Below are 24,379 nucleotides of genomic sequence, written 5' to 3'. Positions count from 1 at the left end.
TTTTCTGTCTGTGTAATATCTCCTGAGTGAAATATATATTGACTGAAAATGTTAGCATATAAAATATAAAGTTATACATGCAGAAAGTAAAAAACAATCTTCAGTAAGGAATAAATGAGCAGTAAAATTTGTTTAAGTTAAAGTGATTATAGCAAATTTTATTTGACATTTGTCTAGAAAGCTTGTGAATTTAAGGGCTAGAGAGATGGTACAGTTCAGGGCACTTGTCTCGCACATACCTTACCTAGGTTTGACCTCCAGCATTCCATATGGACCCTCAAGACTTACCAAGAGTGATCCCTGAGTGAAGAGCCAGGAGTAAGCCTGGCTTACCAAAACCCAAAAGTAAAAATAAAAGGAAACTCTGATTTTATAACTTGCATACTAAAAAAGGGACTGTTTCGTTCATGTCTTTTTAGTGTCTTATCTCAGACATTTTTTCATACCAATACCTGCATCCGCTTCATTTTTCATGTACAAGGATGGCACCATATTGTTTATTTAGCTGTCTCTAGACTAATTTTTCTCAGCCTTTCTCTGTGGGCCCTCTCAAAGGTTGGTTCTTTTCTGTGGTCATTTTATCCTAACTGGTTGTCCCTATAGTATTGTGCCATGTCCCCACCCACCCCACGTTTATTCATTTTTCATTTGTAGGCCCCTTGGAATATGCTGAGTAGATATTTCATTGAGAAGTAGCTCCTCTGGCAGGATATATCAATAACTTTCTAGTTCTTATTCTTGTGAAGAATGCTATTAAGCATGAAATATTTTCCTAACTTATTTATAAATACTTAGGACAGCATATGTATGTTCACATTTTATTTATTTACTTTGTGTTTGTTTGGGGTCACACCCAGCTGTGCTCAAGGGACGATATGGGGTGACAGGGACCAAACTCGGGTCGGTGGTGTGCAATACAGGCACTCTCCCTGCTGGACTATTGCTCCAGATCTGGTGTGCACAGTTTATATTTTGATCTATTCCCAAATAAAGTTCTAAAATATCCTCTATTATTATAACCAATCAAAAAATAAATAAATGAAGAACTACATAGATAACTAAGGAGTCATAGTTGCATTCTTGGCTGTGCACAGCCCATGTTTGGGTTCTCAGCCACGCTTGACTCTCGAAGCACACTGAGTATAGTTTTGGAGACTCGGAGATCACTGAGTGACCCTGGTCACCCCAGTATTGCTGGACCCAAGTATTTACAGGAGTGGCCATGTGTTCTTGAACATCACATGGAAGTGATCCGACCTCCTCATATCTCAAGTAACTGAAAGTTCCTCTCCTACTGCACAACAAGGATTGAGGGTTGGTTTTACTTTTGCATTTTGGTGCCATGCTCAGCAGTGCTGGGGATTATACCTGGCTCAGAGCTCCAGGTTTCTCTCAGGCACTCAGGATGCCTGGAATCAAACCAGGACCCCCTGCAAACAAAACAGGTGCTTCGCCCAGTGAGCTCTCTCAGCCCCTATGCATATTGCGTTTTTATTCAGCAGTATTTAATGGTTAACTACTGCTGATCTGAAAGGTGAGATGAGACATTTTTAACTTCATCTCCTTAAAGGTGAGAGACAATGTTTTTTTTAAATATGTTAATAGTGATCTATTTGCATTCTTGACTAATTTTTTTGTTGCACTGTTTTATACTGATTGTCTTTCCTTTCTCAATTAGAGGTATCCTTTTTTGGTGGGGGTGGGGGGTGAGGGAGCTATTAGCCATGCAGTGTCACGGATAGAACCTAAGTTGACCGAATGCAAGGCAAGTGCCTCACCCCTTGTACTATCTTTCCACCCCCCACCCCACATCACTCCTGTTTTTCCCTTGAGTTTCTTCTTTTGAATCATCTTGCTTGTCTTCACATTCATTCCCAGAATAAGACCCAGCTATTCTGAAGATAGACTTGAAGCCCCACGGTGATGGCCATCCTCTCTCAGGATGGTCATCTCCCTCTGCTGGGTCTGTATATCTCTCTGGCTTACCAGCACCCAGCTTACTCCTTTTGCTCCCATCATTCCCAGCCAGAGGATCCCAGGTCCAGCTTGACCCAACTTCTGCTGTGTCTGGACTCTGAGCAGCAGAGCGGGAATTAGAAGGACTCTTGGTTTTATACCCTCACTGGCTGCTTGGTTTTAAGGCCCCCACAAGTTTCTGACAGGCCCTGGTTTTGGAAAAGTGTGCCATCACTGACTTCTTACTCCCTGGACTGATTCACGTGTGCAGATGTCGTTGGTGGGGAGAGGATGAGGACTCATGACGCATTTTGGCTTTCTTCCCATCCCTTTGATACCCATTCCTGGTTATGCTCCTGTGTTCTGCAGACAGTTACCTGCTTGTAGACACAGATGGCTTCTCACTCGCTTACTGCCTGCAAATAACTGGTCAGCAGAACAGTCGGCTCCTGGAGGATGCGACGCTTATCACAGGACATGGCCTGGAAATAGCTTTGCAACATCTTTCCTCCCTGCTCCTACTGCCTTCCACTTTCCAGGCATCTCTCATTCCTTCCTTGCTTTCATTCTGCCCTCAGATGCTTTTAAGTCTGTATGGATTCTGACTTCATACTGCTCTTGTCACCACTCACTTCTCTGAGCCTTCCAGGTCCATTTCTCTCCCGCTCCTTTTCTCCCTTTCCCTCCTTTCATTCAGATTTTGCTTGCAGAACATGCTAAAAAATTGCTTTTGTTCTTCTTTATTATAATGTTTATTTCTTTATTTTATTATATTTTTATTTCTGCTATGTCTTTATGATTTTCATATATGTCTATACACATATACATAACAAATATATATATATTGGTGTGTGTCGTCACAAAGTTCTTAGGGATCACCCTTAATATTTCCTCTCCTAAGATTTATTTTAGAGAATGCAGGTACTCTGAGTTTAGTGAATTTATCAAGTGAGTTCTAATCATATCTAGAATTCACCAGTAGGAACCATTATTATTTTTCTGTAAATTAATTGGAGGAAGAAATATATGAGTAAAGTAGTTTTTAATGTTGACTTTTGCACTAGTTTAGCTTTCTCAGGTTATTGCAAATATAGAATTCCATATTCATAATGTGATGTTGTATTGCATCCTCATTTATATAAGTGAATGAATTAATTAGATTACATTGAAATGGAATAGAAATTGCTACTGGAGCATAGCCTTATGAAATAAACATTTTTAGTACTTTAATATGATAATGACAAATCATCATTATTAAAAGTATGGAAAGGCAGACAAGTGACTCAAAGTTTTTTGTGTGACATGAACATTGTTTCTGCATAGTTTGGACACCTTGAGAGCAAAGTCCTGTCTTAGTTTTCTCTGTCACACTCAGCAAATGATGGTAGTAGCACAGAAAAAAGGGGTTGATGCATGGCCGATAATTGTTACAGGTGTTTCTGCTAAAATCCAATACATGTATTCCAGTGTTCTGCAGAACCCTGCACAAAAATGACAGAATTCTTGGGAAAATATCGGACAAGGGACTGCATTGATCATGCACTGTATATACAACTTTGTAAGCGGATCACTCCTAAGAGCAGATTTGGTGCTCAGGCCATCTAACCACGACATGACAGCCACTACAGCTTATGTGGAATATCACTTGTATCACTTGTCATCTCGTTGCTCATTGATTTGCTCGAGTGGGCCCCAGTAACGTCTCCATTCATCCCTCTCTCGTGCTAGTGTAGCCCAGTGGTGTCTGCTTACTCCAGGAACACAAACACAAAACCCTTCGTTCAGGGTTTTGATGAAGAAGCCTGACCATCTCGTAGGTGGGTGGCCAGGTGTTCTTTTGACGTCCCGTGCATGTGGAATATATGGGTATGAAAATCTCCTTGGAAGTGCTGTCAACCTTTATTCCTGCGTGTTTGTGGTGATGATGCATTGCGCATCTAAAATAGCTCCCTGATAGTGGGGCTCTGGGAAGGGAGCTCTGCAGCCTGAAACCTTGGTAGGCTCGCAGCACACCTCTCTGGGCAAGAGCTCTGTGTGCAATCTCCCTCTGTAAGTCTTTTTATAATGCAGCTAAAAATGCCTCTGGTTGCCAGTGCACCAACTGAGCGAAGAGCTTTTCTTTGCTGCTGAAGATAATTCTATTTAGTGTTTTTTAATACCTGGGGAAAAATGACAAAAGTAAGAGAGTAAGAGAGACTATATTGTCTTTTGTTTGATGCACCTTGATGCATTGCCAAGAAATGGCAGAGAAGAGATGTGCAAAATAAATAAATAAAGAAAATTTTAAAAAAAGAATTATATTTTCTTGAATCTGCATCTCAATTCGGTCAGTGTCCAAAAGAAACAGCTTTCTACAGTCATAGAGACTTGCTCTCTGCGTTGGAGAAGGATCAGGGTTCTCTGCCTTAAAATGGAGCTCAGCTGCTGATTCTGGAGCACTGCATGAGGGGGAATTTTATCCAGCTGCATGTGGACAAAGCTTCCAAATGAGCACGTGGGGTTTTTCTACTAGAATCTCTCAGGTCTATTTAGGTCTAAGCAGTTTCTGCTCTCTTTGACAAGACCAAAGGAAGTAATTATTCCACTTTAATCTCCAACCAAAGGCACCTAAAAAGAAGCTGAGTTCAGATGCTAGTGTTGTACTCCCAAGGAGCAGAGGCTGTGCTCTAGGATAAAGGGAATTGGGGAAATTCTGATGTTATTGTATCTTGACTCTTCCTTTTCAGTTGCTATGATTTTCCTTTTTAAGTCACAGATTCATTGAGATACAGTTCCCACATTATAAGATTCACTAATAGATAGTTCAGTGGCTTTTCTTAGGCTCACCAAGAAGTGCAGTTACCACCATCATTTCAATTCCAAAAAAGCTCTGTCTGGCAGTCCTTATTCGAACCTGGAAAATACTACTTTATGTTCTGTGTGGATTTGTCTTTCCTGCATATTAAATATACATGCATCATGTCCTGTGTTTTCAGGCCTAGCATAGCATGAGTTTAAAGTTTCTACACATAATAGCATGGAACAATGCTTCAGTTTCTTTTAATGTCAAATCCATTGGATGGATATGCCGCATTTTGTTTATACACTCATGAATTGGAAGCCATTTGAATTATTCCAATTTGAACAATGTCATTGCGAACATTGAGGTGCAGTATTTTGTGTGGACACCTAAGACATTTCCTTGGTGTCATATGGAAACTCTTCATTTAGTGTGTTGATAAACTGCTAAATTACATTCCAAAGTGCTGCATTCTCTTTTATAATCACAGAGCCATGTGTTTTCAAATTGAAAGTCTGTATCCTCACCCACACTTGCTATTGTCTATCTTATGATTATGCCATTCTAGTGGGTGTGAAGTGTTATCTTGTGGTTCCATCTGCATTTCTTAATTTAATAATTGTGAACAGTTTCTTGTGCATGTATTTTGGAGAACTGTGCTTCAAATTCCTTGCCCAGTTTTAAATTTTGGTCATTATGGTCTTTAGTCTTTCAAGTATTGAAATTTAAGTATTTAGCTAGGTATAAAGATCTTTTAGGTTAAATGATTAGAAAATATTTCTTCTCCAGTGTATTTTTTTTCAATTAATTGCTGGAGATATTTGAGAGATAATTTTTTAAAATGTTGACAGAACCTCAATTCAAGTGTATATACTTTTCTTTGTGTCTTTGTGTCTTTGGTGATATAGCTGAGAAACTGGCATCAGTTTATTATTATTATAGTTAAAAGGATTTCCTCTTGTTCATTTTCGAGAGTTTTATCATTTTAGTACTTACATTTAACTCAGGTATCCATTTTTGTGCTTTATGGTATGTGTGTGTGTGTGTGTGTGTGTGTGTGTGTGTGTATAAAGTGCAAGGTCTGTGTTGATATTTATTTCTTGAATGTAAGTGCTATTTGTTGAGAAAACTCATTTGCTCATTGAATTGTGGTAGCATCACTGTCAAGAATCCATTAACTGAACAGAGCACTCTAATACTTTGATCTATATGTCTATCTTTATGCCAGCAGTAATTGATTACTATACCTCTTGTGCCATCAGGAAATATGATTGCCAAATTTGCTTTTCTTGCAAGTCTCTTTTGACTACTCAGTGGCTTGTGTTTAACTATGAAGTTTAGGATAAGTTTGTTGATATCTAAAATAGAAGTTGGGATTTTAATAGAGGCTTATTAAGTTTATCAATTTGGGAGTATTACTGTTTTAATAATATTAAGTAGCCTCGTCCATGAACCCAAGAACTCTTTTTCTTGGGTCTTTATTTCCTTGTTTGGATGTTGTGGCATATGTCAACACACAAACCTTACACATCTTTCATTATATTTTAGTCCTAAAGATTTTATTATTTTGGATGCAATTTTAAAGTGGGTATTTTCTAACAATATGTAGTTTCTATCCATTTTGCCAATTTCTGCCTTCCAATTGAAATGTTCATTAACTTAATAAAGTGATAAGGTATTATTTATACCTGCTATTTTTCCTGAATCTGATATTATTGGTTTTCCTAAAGTCCCGTATTTTGCTTTCTTTTATATTAAATAATTTCTAGCATAAAATGCTTATTTCATTGCCATTTATTATACAAACCCACCTAGGGGATATCTCAGGTATAGCTCCAGACCACTGCCATCAAAAAAATGTTACAGTAAAATTAATCATACAATGATTTTGTTTTTCTGTTGCATGTAGAAGTTATCGTTACACAGTACTATCATCTTTACCTGTATAATGACATTATAATCTAGTCAAAAACAGATTGCAGAGTTATTCTCACTATATTCTCACTATCAGACTTAAGTAGGTTATAATCATTTTTCCCTTGTGGAGATTGCTTGCATTAATGTTGGTGACTGCTCCTGGGTCAGGGTAGTGGTTGCTAAGGTTGGGGTGAAGGTAGCAGCTTCTTAAAATAAGACTGTTATGAAGATCGCTTCATCTGTTAGCATTTTATTTCACAAAAGGGTTTTTGGAGCATGTGCTGCTGTTTGATAAACATCTCTCAGTAGAACTCACTCTCAAATTTTGAATATGCTATCTCAAAACCTATTATTGTGTTAGCAGTCATATTTCTATAATAGTCTATATCTTTTGTTGCCATTCCAACAATGTTCAGAGTATCTTCATTAGGAGTAGATTTTATGTGAAGAATCAATTTTCTCCCCCATCCATAGGAAGCATCTCTTCATTCTTTACATTTTTAGCATAAGATTGTAGCAATTCACTAAAATCCCCAGGCTTCACTTCTAATTAGAGTTCTTTTGCTGTTTCCACTGCATGAATAGTTCCTTCACCCACTGAAGTATTGAACCTCTAAAAGTCGTTTATTTGGTTGGAATCAACTTTTTCCGAACTCCTGATGATTTTGATATATTATTGGTTTTCTCCCTGAGATTATGGGTAGTCTTTTAAAAATATCTTACATTATTTTTTAAATAAAAATATACTTATCTTACATTATTTTTTCAATATTAAGGCAACATGATTTACATAGCTAGTTCAGAATTGAGTTTTGGGAGTACAGTGAACCGATTCTACCAACAACATTGACTTTCCTTCCTCCAACAGTGTCCCCAGGTTCTCTCCCACTGGAATCACAGAATAGCACCCCAGATTGATGAATTGTTTCTTGAAGGTTTTCAATTTACTTTGTCTAGAGCCAATAAAGGAATCTCTATCAGCAGTAGCTATAGCTTTGTGAAATGTATTTTTTTTCACCCTTCCCTTCCCGTAGTTTTTATTGAAGTGACTGGAGATTTCACATATTTGATTGTACTCACACATTTGGTTCCTGTGTGCAGGTGATCAGGTGATCATAGTTTGTTGTGGCTCCAGGATCACAAAGGGCAGTGCCATTGGGATTTCACATGTTTCTCACATGCCCTAAGTTATTTTTAGGTATCCCACACTGTACATCTTAAATAATAAAACTTTAAAGTGAAAAAAAAATTCTTTGATTCACAGGCTGTGAATTAGTAGGCATGAACACAACATGGAATCTCCCTGTACATATTCATCAGAGCTCCTTCCTGAGTCACCTTTATATTTTCAGAGAGAAGTAATATTTTGAAAGGAATTTGGTTTAAAGTGAGAGCTATGGATGCATATGCTGCCCGAGCCCATGTGTTCCTTGTACCCATGTGGCCAAGCACATGTCACCCAAGCACATGTGTCACCTGCATCTCACCTCTTGAGATGTATACTTTCATGCTTTCATGTCAAATGTTGGGATGTGTGTAGGGGCTCTCTTTGCCTTTGGAGAAGCCTGGGTTCTCTCTTGAGCACATTACTCTCCGCTCTCTCCCACTATCTCTCCCTCCTTCCTTTCAAAACCTCCAATAAAAACTGTGTAATTTTAAAAACTAGAATCTAAAAATAATAGTCATGTGACTCTTCCCCTTGAATACTCAGAGATCATTGCAGCGTTATGCCTTAACCTGATTTCAGTATTGTTGCATATCAGTCCATAAGAGAGGAAGACAAATGGAGAAATGGATGATCATTAGAGCAATCAGAACAGAGTACACACAACATTTATCTAGGCAATTTGCTATCTTTATGTAGATTTGGTCTGTCATTCCCAAATACTGCAAGAAAAGCATGAATGGTGACTGATCATAGATTATTAACTGTATAACCATAGAGAAGTTTGAAGTATTATGAGAATTAACCAGAACTAATTAGCAAATGATGTTGAAAAATAGTACCAAAATTTTTGTTCGAGGTAGAGTTAACACAAACCATCAAATTCTGTAACATGTAGTGTGTGTGAAATACAGCAAATAAAAGTACAAGTAGTATGCCTGTCCACTTGGGATTGTTTTCTTAATACTGGTGCTGCTGATTATTGTTCACATTATCTTGCCTCACCTCTCCCTGGAGTGACACGGGGGCAATGCAGTACGACTAGGATTGGAAAAGGACACGGCAGAAAAGGAGTCTTAGGAACATTTTGTTGACTGAATTGTCAATATTGGTGGGTTTATTTGTTAGTTTCTTGGCAGAATTTTGAGTGTTTATGAAGTATACCTGAGTTTCTTCTCCCATGAACTGTGATTCATTTTTATATGTTTTATTTGCTAAGATATCTAGTTGTTGCATAGTAATCTTTTAGACTTCGGAGTTGAGAGGTCAGGGCTGGGAGGAGTTCTTTGTCATCATGGTGAACTTGCCACCCTCTCCTGTCCACCCCACCCTCCATGTTCATGTATCTTTCTCTTCTTTGCAGGCATTGAGAACCCTGCTGGATCAGATACTATCCAGCCTGACTATCCTTCAGGTCCCAAGGACCAAGGTGCCAGAGTGTGTCCCCTACTTCTCCACACATGGACAGCCTGCAATGAGGACAGGAGCCAGCTGAGTGCATGAGCTCTCACCTGGACACTCAGAATTGACCAGAAGACAATCTTTTTCCTTTCATCAGAATTTCTCACAGGTAACTTTGAGTTTGAAGGAAATTTGAATTTGAGAGTAAGTTTGAAAACCTTCAAGTGTGTCTTCCTAGTGGACTTGCAGAGTATTGTTAGGAAGAACTGGAGACTCATACAAAGAATTTTTCCAATATATCTAAAGCCTTATCATAAAACTAGAATGTAGCCCATATTGGCTTTTAAGGCTGCTCCTTATTAAATTGTGTTAAACCACTCTAATAGCTTTTTACATGGATCCTCATTTTTTGCTTTTAGTAGGCTTATATTGCAAGAATAGGAGACAGACATGAAGATCAAGATGGCATGTTAAGATTTTTAATAAGTGGTGTTAATAGATAACTGCCTGTTTGTGTCCGGCAGTGTTCTAAGCCAAGAGTCACAGTGAACACAAGAGACATAAGCCCCTATTCTTTTAGTATCCTAGTTTCATGTTGTATGAGTGACATTGGGACATAGATAGGCAGAGAAAGACTGTGTTGCAATCTACATGATGAGGAAATACATATTTCAATACAAGGCATATGTGTCGTGGAGCGGGGAAAGATGCCCTTTAGAAAGGTGAGGCAGGGGCTGGAGTGATAGTACAGTGGGTAGGGCTGAGTTCGATTCCCAGCATCCCATATGGTCCTCCGAGCACTGCCAGGAGTAATTCCTGAGTGTAGAGCTAGGTGTAACCCCTGTGCATCGCCAGGTGTGACCCCAAAAAAAAGCCAAAAAAAAAAAAAATGAAAGATGGGGCAACTGGCACTGTTAATGGGAATGGTTGCGGAATCTCCCATTGAAGAAGTAACAATTACAATGAACTTGAGTTGTGAGACTCACACTTTAATTTTGGGGCAAGAGCAATATAGTTAGAATAAAATATGGGTGCAAAAGCTCTACGGCTAGCCCATGCATGCAGGCATGTTGGAAGAAAACCAAGGAAGTTGGATGGCTGGATAGAGCCAGTAAAGAACATTGATAGGTGAAGGGAAGGCAGTCAGGTGCAACAACCTAGCACTGCAGGCTACTGGAAGATTCTGGCTTTTATAATGGGAGATCAGTGTGATATTTTAAAGAGGAGAGATAGTATCTGCATTCTATTATAAGGAGCTCATTCTGGTCTTTATGTTGAGAATAGATAGTAAAGGGGTGGTAGATGTGGAAAGGATCTAGGTAGATGAGGAAAGGATCTAGGAGATTGGTGAGAGGCCATTAGAAAAAAAAATCTATTATTCGTAATTCAGGCAAGAGATGATGGTAATTGCTGTGCTGATACCAGTGGAAGCAGAGAAAAGTGGTCACACTCTGCATATATTTTGAAGATATCCTGACAGAAAGCTATAAAGTAGCATGCATTAAAACTGCACAGTAAAAACAGGCTACAAAATCAATACATAGAAATATATTGCAATTTTATATAAAATAACGAGGTGGCTGAGAAAATTTATGATCTGTTTAAAGTATCTTGTACGAGGGAATCAGCTTAACAAAGGAGCTAAATGCATTCAGGAAAACACAGACAGAATCCGCTGACATTCACTTCAGCAGCATCTCTAAGGATCAGAAGCCACTGGCAAAGAAAAAAAGCGAAAACAAACAAATAGGAATGCATCAAACAAATAAAGAAAGGTTTTGAACTACAAAAGGAACAAGGGATAAAATAAAAAGACACCCTACAAAATGAAAAAATGTGATCCACGCACCATACATCTAACAATGGGCCAAATATCTGAGATATTCAAAATACTCAGAGAGCTCAACAATAGGAAACCAAACAACAAAAATGGAGAGGTAAGCAGACATTTTCCCAAAGCAGAAATATAGCTAATCAAATAAAGTCATATAAAAAGCTGTTTAACATCATTGATTAATTGGTAAATGCAAATCATAACAATGATCAGATATCACCTCAAAAAGTGTGTAGAAAGAAAATTCTATTTATCTATCTATCTATCTATCTATCTATGAATCTTACTCAACTGTAACGAAAGAGGAAATCTTATAGTCTTCTGCAACTTGGATGGAATCTGGTAGATATGCTAAACAAATACTGGATAGTGCACTTACATGTGGCGCTGAAAGAAACAAAGATGGTAGATAATGGCCAAAGAAAACAAACCCTAAAATTTGCTTACAGAACTGAAGCTGAGTACCATAGGGAGCATCCCCCAGGCACAGAGCTGAGAGTATCCCTCAGTACTGCTAGGTGACTATATCCTCCAAAAATAAGAAGGGATCTACAGATACAGATAGAGTGATATTGGCACTATAAGCGTGCAGTGACATGGTATGCCTAAAATATTAATATTATTATAAAACATTATAACTTAATTGAAAAATAGATCCTGACAGAATAGTTCATGGAGCAGGATACAGGGTGGGTGTAAGATGAAGGGAATGTTTAAAGTGAGGCCAGGGATGTGGCCTTCCTAGATGGAATTGTCACCAATGAAAATGGGGAAGGCTGCAGTTGAAGGAGGTACTGGTACAGAATGTGATAAGAAGATTAAGATGGTTAGTTTTGAACAAGTTGAGTTTGAGATCGTAAGACACCCAAATGAAGATGCTGAGTAGCAGTGATATATGCTAGTTTAGGATGGTGATCTGCACTGTTGATGCTACCGGAAATAATTGCCTAAGTTTGGTATTGAAAGGGATAGACAGGACAGAGTCAAGCCCTGTTCATTGAAGAGTTTTGGCAATTGGGCTTGATATGGAGCAAGAGAAGGGGAGGAATGAGCAGAGAGAAACAGAACAATGTAGCAGAGAGTGTTGAAAGGCCAAACTGGAAGTTTTGGAAGCCACATGAAATTATTTCAGGAGAGTGAGGAATGCGTCCATTGTAGTAATGGACCAGCTAAGACAAGAACTAAGAATGGACTTCTCAATCAGTGACATTCAGGTCAGCAGAGGCATTGGTTAAAACAGGAAGTGACTTTTGTTGCCAAAATAGTCTGGCATTGGCAACAAAAGCTTGGTTTCAGTGAGTTTGGAGACAGGAATAGAGGGGGGAAATCAGACAGGGATCATTGACTCTGTTTGAGAAGGTTTGCTACAAAGGGGATGAAACTATGGAGTGCTAGCTGGGGTGGGGAGGGCAACTGTTATCCACTAAATTAGTTTTCATTTTTGAGCATTCATATTTCTATGCTGATAGAAGTGATTCAGTGGAGAGTGAAATCTTAATAATGCAGGGCAGATACTTGCTTAAATCATTTATTGGATAGGTGAGAAAGAGTGTTTGTGTACAAGCAGAGTGATTTTCTTTAGAAGGAGTGCAGGTAATTACTTGTGGGGATTGATTAAATGGAAGATATGTGGGTGTCAAGATGATGGTTTTGAGAGGAGGAAGCACTTCATTGCTTCTATTTTCTTTGTCAGATTGAAAACACAGTTACCAGCAAATTGCCAGTGTGGAGGAGGAGTTGCAAGTTGGGCAATAAAGGGCAGAAGTGAGGAGTTTCTAGGAAGCTATAGGAGTAGTGGGATTACCTGCTGGCTTTAAGGGGCCACTTGAAACTCATGGCCACAGATTGAAAGGCTCCAATCAGTGTGATTGATATTCTCTAAGGGGGAGCTACAGGTAGCACACATCAGACTAATAACTCATGCTCCTTTGGCCAACCAGAGTCAGAGTGAGAAAATGGTCCAAATCGACCTAGAGTGTGCAAGAGAGCAATGATTCCATGTCGTGTGGACATTCAGACAGTGATATAAACAGTGAGGATATCTGGGGTGGAGGTGGGCTGGGGAAGAATTAGGGGTAGGTGATGAGGTGAATTGGACATTTGTGAGGGAGGCCAGTGCTGTGCAGGTAGGGATATTGGGTGGAGTGACTAGAGTGTCAGAGGTGATACAGAGAACGGGAATGGGGTCATTGGGGAGAGTAATTCTTTCCCCTGATCCTTTGCTGCTTATTATCCACCTTGCCTTTTCTCTACCTTTACCTTGTAAAGGGCCTTTGGGACATGTTACTGTGACCTTAACCACAAATTCATTTACCTATACAATCCTTTGGTAATACTAGGAACATGTTGTCTATATGTTGCCAACACATTTTTTTCCTTGAGGTGGTGGGGGCAGTTTTGGAGCATCCAAGCCCAGAATTGCTCAGGGGTTGTTCCTTCTGGCTCTCTACTGATGAATTATTCCTGGTGATACTCAGGGAACCATATAGGATGCTGGGGATCAAATCCGGGTCGGCTGCATGCAAGACAAGCACCCTACCCGCTATACTCTCTGCCCCTTCCAAAACAATCCTTTGCTACCTTGGAAACTGCAGCCTTCATCCCTGTGGTCAGCAAAGAAGAATGGCGAACAATTGATATTTGGAGCCATTTTTTAACGTTTCTTCACATGCTATGTAAACTAAGTGTAATAGAATCTTTTTTTTTATCATTTTAACCTTATCATTTTTGGATTATTGCAAAATTTTATTGGCAGTTACTTGTCCAGAAATAGAATTTCCTCAGGTAGGAGGGACAATATCAGAGCTCCCTGGAAACAATGCACTGTAAGGTCAGAGGAACTGTGCATTCTTGCCTGTGTCTGCCCACACCCCCTCCCAGGACGTTCTGTTTGGGAATCTCTCCCCAGCAAATTCCAAGAACTGTGAAATGGCTCCAAAGTAAAAAAAAATTCATACCGAAGGGGCCAAAATACCAGAAAGTGACATTCTAACATCAGCTGATACATTTTTAAATATTTAGGGTTCACAAAGAGAAACACTCTTCATGGATTAAGAAAACCATCTCTCTATCATACTTCTGTGATTGAAGGAGCTAAATCGAAAGATGGTTTGGTTCAGTTTTGTATTGTAATGGAGGATGCCATTGGTTTAAAAAAAAATCAATCTTTGATTAAGAAACATGAACTCGGCCTTGGCCTTGATTCTGCTCTGGGAACAGCTGGCATTTGGAGAACTCCAGCTGTAGATAGCTTTGCTCATTACAGCTCCACTCCTGGCTGGTGAAGCTTTCAGGCAAAGGTCACTTTAAAACACTAACTAGAATCGAAAATAACAGTACCCTACTTCAGTTCTCATGGTTTCAGAGTGGCTAATGTGGTTAAATGAGCAATATTTTTAGAAATAGAAATACTTAGAGATGCTGTTCTGAGATGCTGGGACTGAAGGTTCTGTGAAAGTAAATTATAACAACTGCATTTCCCATATTTATCTTCATAGCAATTTTGTTTTGTTCCTTTCTTTATTTTTTCTTTGTCAGAAGGAATTTGGGTTATTTTATAACTGTACTGTCCTCTAAGCTATAGGTAAGTCTCCTGAAAAACGATCTTAGTAGCTCTCCACCAAGCTCAGTAGCTCTGATAGTTCTTCATCAAAACAAAAAGCCCCTGTTCCCTGGGATAGTCAAGATTTCTCTAGACAGATCAGGCATATTTAATGAGAATTATTCCATGCAAGGCCATGTCTTAGGCTGTGAGGGAAGACACAGGGAATGTTTGTGTTTTTAAAAATATGTTTTGCTCTGACTGATGTTAACATATAGAAGATGAGGACCTCCAAGTCTAATTCTTAAAACTGGATGCAAACAGAGAAATGCTGTGGTGATAAGAGTGGAAACTGAATATAGCACCCACCCTTCCCAATGAGGACAGTGCAAAGAGCCCGGAAAATGTCCTGAACCCTGTATATAATATATTTTTTTCTGATATATACATACCTATGGTGATATTTTTAGTTTAGAGGCGTCAACAGTCAGGTTGACTGTTAATATGGATTCATAATTAATAATAAAATGGAACAGTTATAACAATCTACTCTAATGAAAGTTATTTGAATGTGGGTTCTTTCTCAAACTATCTAATAGCTTGTAATCTAAGTGTATATCTCTGTGTGTATTTTGTGCCTCCCAGGTGGTAACCAGAAGGCCCAGAGGTTCCTCTCACTGATTCTTAGCCAACCTAGCCAGTTCAAAGTAATGGCCTGGAAATGCAGCACCACTTGGGCCCTACAGTGCAGAGGATTACCTGGGCCATCCTCTTGATGCCCAGAGCCTCTAGGACTACACCTTTTGGTACTGATTTGGGAGTCAGGGCTCCAAAGCTGCAGCCAGTGATGCTTGGAGGACCATGAGATACTGGGGATTGAACTGGGATCTGCTGCTTACAGGGCATATACTTTAACTGCTGTACAATCTCTCTGGCTCTGTATGCATTCTTTTATTTTAATTGTGATTCACATGGTTACTAAAACCAATGAGAGTTGGGGATCCCAGTGCACAGCTGATCCAGGTGTGGCCACACAACCTCAAATAGATAAATAAATTCAGTGAAAGTGAAATCACAGATGAGGGTGGCACTACAGTGTTAGAGGACCCGCTCACAGCTAAGGAATCATTGAGCTTGCAATTTACACACATGTATTTCATAAATTACTTGCTTCAGTTTTTAATTAAGCATTTTGTTTTACAGTACTCTTAGTAGTGATGTTTCAGGCATACAGTGTTCCAACACTACACCCACCATCATTGTGTCAGTCCCCCTCCATCACTGTCTCCAGGTCTCCCCTACTGCATGTCACCCACGTATTAGCAGTCAGTTCTGTACGCTGCCTCGTAGAATGCGGTACCATTGACCTCTTTTAAGTTCCTCACCATGTTTCTTTCTATTCCACTTACATGATGGATCGTTCTCTATCTATTCTTTCCCTCAGCATGACACCCTCTATTTCCAGCTATGTAGCAGTGAATTGTATTGCATCTTTTCTTATAGTGGAGCGGTTTTCCATTAGGTATATATATCCCTTTATTCTCTCATCTCTTCTTGAGCACCTTAATTGTTTTTTAGATTTTGTCTACTGGGAGTAGTGCTGTAGTGAATATAGGGGTGAAAATACCTTTCCAAATTAATAATTTTGAGCAAGTGACTTATTTCACCAGCATATTATCTTCAGTTCAATCATGTTGCCACACATGTAAAATTTCCTTTTCCCAGGACAATAATAATCCAATAAGTAATATATGTGTATATATAAATATTTACATGTTGCATTTTCTTTATGAATTTATTTATAGATGCATAAATTATTGTTTCTCACATGGACATTTGCAAATAATGCTACTGAGAATGTGGGATTGAAGCTCTCTTGGAGTTTATGAACCTATTTGAGTGTGAACCTAGAAGACGAATGGCTGAATCATTCCACTGTTAAACTTTTTGAGGAATCTCTATGCTGTTTTACATAGTGGTTCTACTAAATTATGTTCTTACCAGTAGTGCACAAAGACTTCCTTTTCTCCTTATTTTCTACACTTGTTTATCTTATGGTTTGATGGCAACCATTCTAATAGGTATGCGGTGATATCAATGTGGTATTAATTTGCCTTTCCCTGCATATTAGAAAAGTTGATTCCTCTTTTCAGATAGCAGTTGGCTATCTCTTGTCTTTTTTCTACAACTATTCAAGTTATTTGTCCATTTGAAAATTGGATTGCTCGGTCTTTTTGTTGTTGATGTTTGAGTGGTGTGTATGCTTTGTTTATTAACTCTATATTGGATTAACAGTTTGCATATATTTCTCCAACTCCGTAGTTTGACTTTCCATTTTGTTGATGAATTTTTTTGTTTCATAGATTTTTTTTTGTTGGGGGCGGGGGAAATCCCCTGTGTTACTCAGGGATTACTCCTGGCTTTGTGTTCAATAATCATTCCTGATGGTTCTTTGGGGAATCATCAGGACTAAACTATGATGAATTGCATGCCAGGCTGCCTATATAGTGTCTCTCTGGACCCTTGCACAAGTTGCCTAATTTTATGCTCTTCCACTTTTTTGTTTTTGCTTCTGGCTTAAAATCCCTCCTCCACCCAAATCATTGCCAAGACCGATGTCAAGGTGCTTAGCAGCTACACTCTTTTAGAACACTTATTTTCAGTCTTTAAAATATATATATATCTATATCTTTTATATATATATATTCATTGACAGTAGTGTTGCTATCTTTACCTTTCCCTTATTTTAAGTCTTAAGGTTAAGTTTTTAATTAATTTGAAGTTAATTTTTATGTATAATATGAGATCCAGTTCCATTCTTTTGCATAATGTGTATCTGATTTTCCTTGCACCTTTTGTTGAAGAAACTGTTTTGCTGTTATATGCTCTTGATTCCTTTGTCAAAAATTAATGAAGTGTGTATATGTGAATATTTCCCTGGGCTTTGTATTATATTCTGTTGATCTATGTTTACTTTTATGCCACTACCATGCTGTTTTGATAACATCAATGTTGTAATATTGTTTGAAAACAGGAAATACTCAGCTTTGTTCTTTCTCAGGATTGTTCTGGCTATTCATGCATACTTAAAAAGATAAATGATATGCTGGGAATGATATTTTTAGCTATTGTTGCTTTATTTTAAAAAGGTTTTATTTTCAGTATGCCAGAAGTTACAGCTTTTCTAACGATTTAAAATCCGTATATAATTTTTACATGGCTATTAAAGAATATGTTTAGGTCCTGTGTGTGCTTACAAAAAATATTTTTAGCTATAGCCAAGCAAAACGAAACAAACAACAACAAAAAAACCCAGAAAGTTTCTCTTTCAGGTCCCAGCAGATGAATCTAAAATGTAGTAAGATGATATTGAAAGGTAGTGAGAGACAGTTCAGGAACTGCAACTTCCTGCCCAGCTTATCTTAGAAAATCATTAACTTTGAGACTCTGAATATCAGCACTGTCAAATGGGAATGGTAGTAGTGCTTTTCTTTCTCCCTATGTTACCTTTGACGGTCAGGTGTACATAGAGAATGAAAACCGTTTTCATTAAGTATCAAAAGCAACTGGATATTAGTTACTCATAGGATAGCTGACAGTTATGAACTAGATACAAATGGAACTATCCTTTGCAGGCCATCTGGACTTGGCATGGGGAAAGGAGATTAAGTCTGTGTAAGTGTGTTGCACCCAGGCTGAGCCTGGAACCATGAGAGATGCAAACAAGATGACAGTAAACGTTGCTACTCACAGCTGTGAGGAAGTCTAACATTTTGACGGTCATACATATTAACATCTCTGAGTATAAGGGAGAGCTGTAGAAATTTGGAGGGTCTGGCTAGGAATGACTTCTATCATAGAACAGAGAGAAAAGGAAGCCTGCTTCCAATCTCGGTGTGCTGAAATCATGTCCAAACATCTAGGAAGAAATGAAATAATCAACAACAGCTGTCAACAGATGTCATTTTCATATCAGTTTGGTGTTATAGAAGAACTTCCATATGCACTGTGCATTGTGATTTTATTGCCATATACAATGTGTCTGTGATTATAACTATTGCTATTCCTATTTTTCAGTTGAGGGAACCAAGACAGAAAATAGCTTCTTCAAGCAAATGTAACTAGGAGTTGGTAGAAATACTACAAACCTGGAATACCTAACTCCAGGTCTTCTATAACCTTTCTGCCTGAAGGTTTTGGAAGGACTCTTAGGAGGTGACTTAATACTAGGAAAGCTGGGAGGATTAGACAAATAAATCTGAAAATGGTTTGGATCTGAAAAAACGTTACTTGGGATAGCATGATAATAAGAAGATCCAGATGGACAAGGGTGGTGGGAGTTGGGTGGAAATATTTCTGGATGTTGGAATTCTGTAAGAGGCTCTTTTTTGTTTTGTTTTGTTTGGGAACCACATCTGGTCATGCTATGGTCTACTCCTGGCTCTGTGTTAGGAGTTCATTCCTAGGGGCTCAGAGATAGTGCTGAGTTTCAAATCTGGGTTTCCCACATGGAAAACATATACTCAGCCTTTTATGACGTCTCTCTAGCCTTAGTAAGGGCCTCTTTACAGGGTATTGGCAGGTGACTCATTGAGTGGTTTTAGCTTCTAAAGATGCCTTGAGCTCGAGTTGTAACTATGCTGCACTTCTATTTGAAGGGTCAGTATAGATTGATATATGCCAAGTACTTTCAAACATCATCAGACTTTCAAAGTCTTTCAAAGCAGACTTTCAAACATCATCATGGAATCCATTGATTGACATGGTCAGTGTGGAAAGAGGAGAGGTGGGCTCTGGAGCCTCTGTTTATAGATTATAGACCATGTAGTATGGCCACATTGCTCTTTGTAACTTTTTTCTCGATTTTTTTGGCACAAGTCAAAGCTATGATAAGAGTTGAAGCGAATGTTAGGGAACATAAATCTTATCACAAATACCTCTGAGAAAGTAAATCAAATGCAATCTGGGATTTTGAAAAATCAGAATGAAAAGCATGCTATTATTTTTCCACTGTATAAGTGAACTGAAATCAAGGATTAACAAGAACCAGAATGTTTTGTGTATAAATTGTTTCAAGATGAAATAAATCATATTTCATAATATTTGAAGATGGAGCTAGTCTGGTGAAAACATTTCATAGTACTTTTTCTAATTTTTTAAAGGAAACCAAAGCTTTCAATGCAATAGAAAATAAATAAAAAGAACCTGGTTTAAGAAAGACTCTAGTTTTTTTGTAGGGACATATTTGAAGGAAGTTCTCTCTTTTCCAAAGATCATAAATCTAGACTAGAGAGGTACCTCAATGAGTTGAGGGCATGGTTTTCATATTATGTATCCCTGACACCATATGATCCCTCAAGAACTACTGGGAATGACCCTCAAGTACAGGGTCAGGAAAGATTAGCCCCAAAGGACCACCAGTTTTCCTCAAAAACAATCAAACAAAAAGGCCCATATTCTTTCAAACTGATACTAGAGTGAAGTCTGGACCAAGGCTGTCTCTCTGGGTAAGGAGATAGAGGCATGGGAAAGGGCATGAATGTAGACTTTGATTCAGAGATCTGGAGGACAACTCAGTTATGCCATCTATGTTTTCTCCAAATGCATTGATATGAATCAACAATGTACTGCCTGAGTTTGTTGAGGGTCTGTCTATATTCTTAACCTCTGAATCTGAATTTCTAAAGTTTGCCACTTCAACTGGCTTTCTTCTTCATATTTGAAACAATGCAAGCATGTTATTAAAACTACAGAGAGGGTTTTAAATGCAAATTTAAATTCTCTATTTTCTTTAGAGCAAACTACAACTAATCTTTTTCTTGAAGGGGGCAGTACTCAGGGGTTGATAGGGAGGTGCCACTTCTGGTGATTCTCTAAGTGGACCACTGTTTGAATGCTCAGGCTCTGAAGTTCTGAGATTACTTGGGACACCCTGGCCAGGCTTGAAGAGATCCTGAGTTAAACCCAGTGTTGCTCTTGGAAACTTGTGGTGCTGTGATAGAACCAAGGTTGACAACATACAAATTGTGGACCTTAACTATATACAAACTCTCCAGATGCAATCTTTTTGTCTGTTTGTTTATTTGTTTGGTACACCATATCCGGGGACCTTTACTACATGTAAAAGATATCCATTTTGAAAATCTAAAGTTTATCAGACTATATTGCTCTTTAAGTTGTGCTTTTTTTGAAATAAGTTTGGTAGGATGTAATACATAGAAAACATCTCTATGAGTTATAAAGCATAATTAAGATCTACTTTCATGTGATTTGTGATGTGAATGTTCCTTCCATATCTGCCCTCATAAACCTTTTCTCCCTTGGGCTACCTTATAATCTTATTGCTATTTTAGATATGCTTCATAACACTATACTTCATCTGTGTTTCAAATCTATTTACATTTAGTTACTGGAATTGGTTTTAGGCAATATTCATGACTCATATATTCATTTTATTCACTGATTTAATCACATTGTTTCATTTAGATAGATATATCTCATGATTGCATAATATTTGTTAATGCTAACATTGAGCAATTCATGTATCCACCTGTCAGTTTCTATTTGGTTTACTTCCAATCTCCTCCTGTCACAAAACATTCTGTTATTGATATTTTTATACATATTGCTGCATTGTTGTCTTGAATTTTAGACCAGAGGAGCATAAAGCCCAGAGAGCTAATTAATGATAAATTTACTAAAAGGACTTCTTAGTGATTTCCAATGAGCTTTTTATGCCAATTCATATTTTCATTAGCAACGAATCAACATTTTCTTTAAGGTTCATATCTGGAATTTCTATACTTGGCATTATTAGGATTTCTAACTTTTGCCAAATTAAAAGTGAAGTGAATTCAATAATATTGACTTTCTTTTTCATATGTTCAATCACCATCTGTTTCATCTGTTGTGCAAGGACTGTTCATTTACTTGGTTTTTCTGTTATACTCATACTTTTATCTCATTGATTTGAAAGCTCTCTTTGTATATTCTAAAGATTAGTTTTGGTTTCATGTGCTAAAAGCATGACTTTTCAGCGTTCATCATATGTTTTCATAAGATGTCTTGTTGATTAAAACCTCTTGATTTAAAAGTATCAACTTAATAGATCCTTTTGTTTCAGAACAGTTTGGGGGCTACATCCAACTACTTAAAAAGAAAAAAATTATAAGTTTGCTTGAATTGCATGAAATCTGTGGGTTAATTTAAAAAGGATATATATGTTGTTATATTATGTCTTCCTCTCCATAAACATTATATTACTATCCATATATTCTTCTTAAAACTTTTTTTGATAAGAAAATGTCATACTTTTGATTTGGGGCCACACCTGGCAGTGTGCAAGACTTCCTCCTGGTTTTATACTCAAGGTGCTGCTTGAGGGGACCCTATACAGAGCCAGGAATTCAAACAAGTTTTAGCTATATGCCAAGACAAGCTGCACCTACCTACAAGCTGTACTTCCTCTTCTGCCCTAGTTCAATATGAGTTTTTATAGATAAGTCTTGCAAATATTTTATATGTTCTTAAGCACATAAAATACTTGTTACTAAACACCTTAGTTTTGAGATGTTTGAGTTTTAGAAATTCCATTATTGAAGGAAAAGAATATATATTCATCTCACACCAGCTCTTAGTATATCTTTGGTATTTATAATAGTTTGTTTATAGATTTATTTTGATGTCGTAATTTGTGAATAAAATAATGTAACTATTTTCAGATTTTTTTTGGGGGGGGTCCACATTCAGTAGTAGTCAAGGCTCGCTTTTGTCTCTGTACTTAGGCATCACTCCTGGTAAAGATTGGGAGATCTTATGGATCAGGTAATTAACTAGAACCTGGGTCAGCCACTCTCCTATCTCTCAAACCTCCCCTTTACAGATTTTATATTTCCCTTTTCTTCCTTCCCAGTTTGAAGGAATTTAAATACAATATTGAATGAAAACAAATGCAAATATTCTTTAATTGTTCCTTGTTTTATAAAGGAATGATATAACTTGATTCAGAATGATGTTTTTTCTTGCTTTCCCCCCAAATGTTCCTAGTTAGTATAAGGAAGTTCTATTTATGATATTTATGTTTTGCAGAGTTGTGTTTTACATTTTAATAAATTCATGTTGCATTTAACCAAAACCTCTTCTACATCCCACTGTATTTCTCTTGTTATGTTAAACTGCTGTTATGACTTATTCCAATGGTTAACTCCCTTATACTAGAATAAATCTAGCTTGTTAACTTTATATATATATATATATATATATATGTATGTATATTCTTCATCCAAATACATGTCTGATGCACATCTGGATTTTATTTGTTTTTACTTTGTTTAAATTTTTTTCTTCTTTATTCTCATTAATGAGTTTGGCCTATATTTTCCCATTTTAAACTGTTTTTGTGTGATTTAAGGAGAGGTTTTTCCCCACCCCTTTTTTCTTTTTCTCTCATTTTTCGCAAGAATTTCCATGTGATTTGAATCATTTGCTTTTGCAATTGTGGTAGTAGTCATTTGCAAATTGTAGTAGTTTTTTTTAATTGACATTTCTAACTTCTATTTTCCAGGCTTATACAATTATTTGAACTTTTATTTTTTGTCAGTTTTCTTAATTTATATTTTTCTGGGATTATACTCAGACATTACGGATTAGTGTAAATTTAAATTTACTAAAATTTTTGTAAATTTATTCATTTCACTGCAACTTTCTGCTATTTATTATAATTGTAGTTTATTTGGGACAGACTTTGTTTTTCTTTCTGGACTAAACTGCCAGTATGTCTTTATTTTAATTTTTATCATCTTCATAATCAGAAAAGAATCTTGGACTCTGTTGATAAGTTTAACTTATTTTTTGTTTTATATTTTAAAAATCTGTAATAGATTTAACTTTGACTTTCTTCATAGTTTTTCTTTAGTTTTTCTAACTTCGTCAACAAAAGACAGCTCAATAATTTTAAACTCAATTTTTTTTTCTATGTGGCACTCTAGGACTCAAGTGACACCTCATAGATTTTGTTAAATAATGCAATAATTTTTGTTTATTTTGTATAAATAATTTTTGTATTTCTTTGATAATGCTGAATTAATAGACTTTAAAATTTTTCTGACATGTTGACGCAAAAGTGATAGTACAGCGGGTAGGGTGCTTGCCTTATATCCTGTCGACCTGGGCTTGATCCCCGGCACCCCATACAGTCCCCTTAGCTTCACCAGGAGTGATCCCTGAGCACAGAAGCAGGAGTTATCCTGGTGTGGCCAAAAGCAAAACAAAAATATCAGATGTGAAGAATATTTCTAAATGAATTACACTGATGTCTGAATACAAAGTTTAGGGGCTCGAGCGAAAGTACAGAGGGAAGGTCACTTGCCTTGCATGTAGCTCACCTGGGTTCAATCCCAGGCACCAAGTATTGGCCACCTGAACCCATTAGAAGTAATTCTTGAGTGCAGAGACAGGAATAATCTCTGAGCATTGCTGGATATCACAACAAAACAAAATTTATGAAATATGTAACTTAATTTTTTTCCTTATTTTTTTAAATTGAATCACCATGAGATATACAGTTACAAAGTTGTTCATGATAGGGTTTCAGTCATAGGATGTTCCAATACCCATCCCTTCAACAGTTCAACAGTGTACATTTCCCACCACCAATGTCCCCAAGTTTCCCTCCTACAATCACCCCCAGCCCAGCCCCAACCTGCCTCTAAGACACCTCTCTCTTCCTCTCTCTCTCTCGCTCACTCATTCGCTTGCTCGCACACTCACTCTCTCTTGTTCTCTCTT

The 24,379-nt window shown here is 37.5% G+C and overlaps 1 protein-coding gene across 1 annotated transcript in view; it reads left to right on the top strand.

Annotated features, from left to right (window-relative positions):
* The window catches only part of RNF144A (ring finger protein 144A), a 136,409-nt gene that overhangs the window by 18,386 nt on the left and 93,644 nt on the right, over positions 1 to 24,379 (top strand). The window contains exon 2 of the mRNA XM_056124140.1: positions 9,181 to 9,387. The gene's annotated coding sequence lies outside the window, so the exon portion shown is untranslated. The remainder of the gene's footprint in view (positions 1 to 9,180; positions 9,388 to 24,379) is intronic.

This window comes from Sorex fumeus, unplaced genomic scaffold, assembly GCF_029834395.1.
Source record: "Sorex fumeus unplaced genomic scaffold, SorFum_2.1 ptg000006l, whole genome shotgun sequence".
Taxonomy (NCBI): Eukaryota; Metazoa; Chordata; class Mammalia; order Eulipotyphla; family Soricidae; genus Sorex; species Sorex fumeus.
The sequence above is the reverse complement of the archived record's forward strand: the minus strand, read 5'-3'. Positions and strand labels throughout refer to the sequence as shown.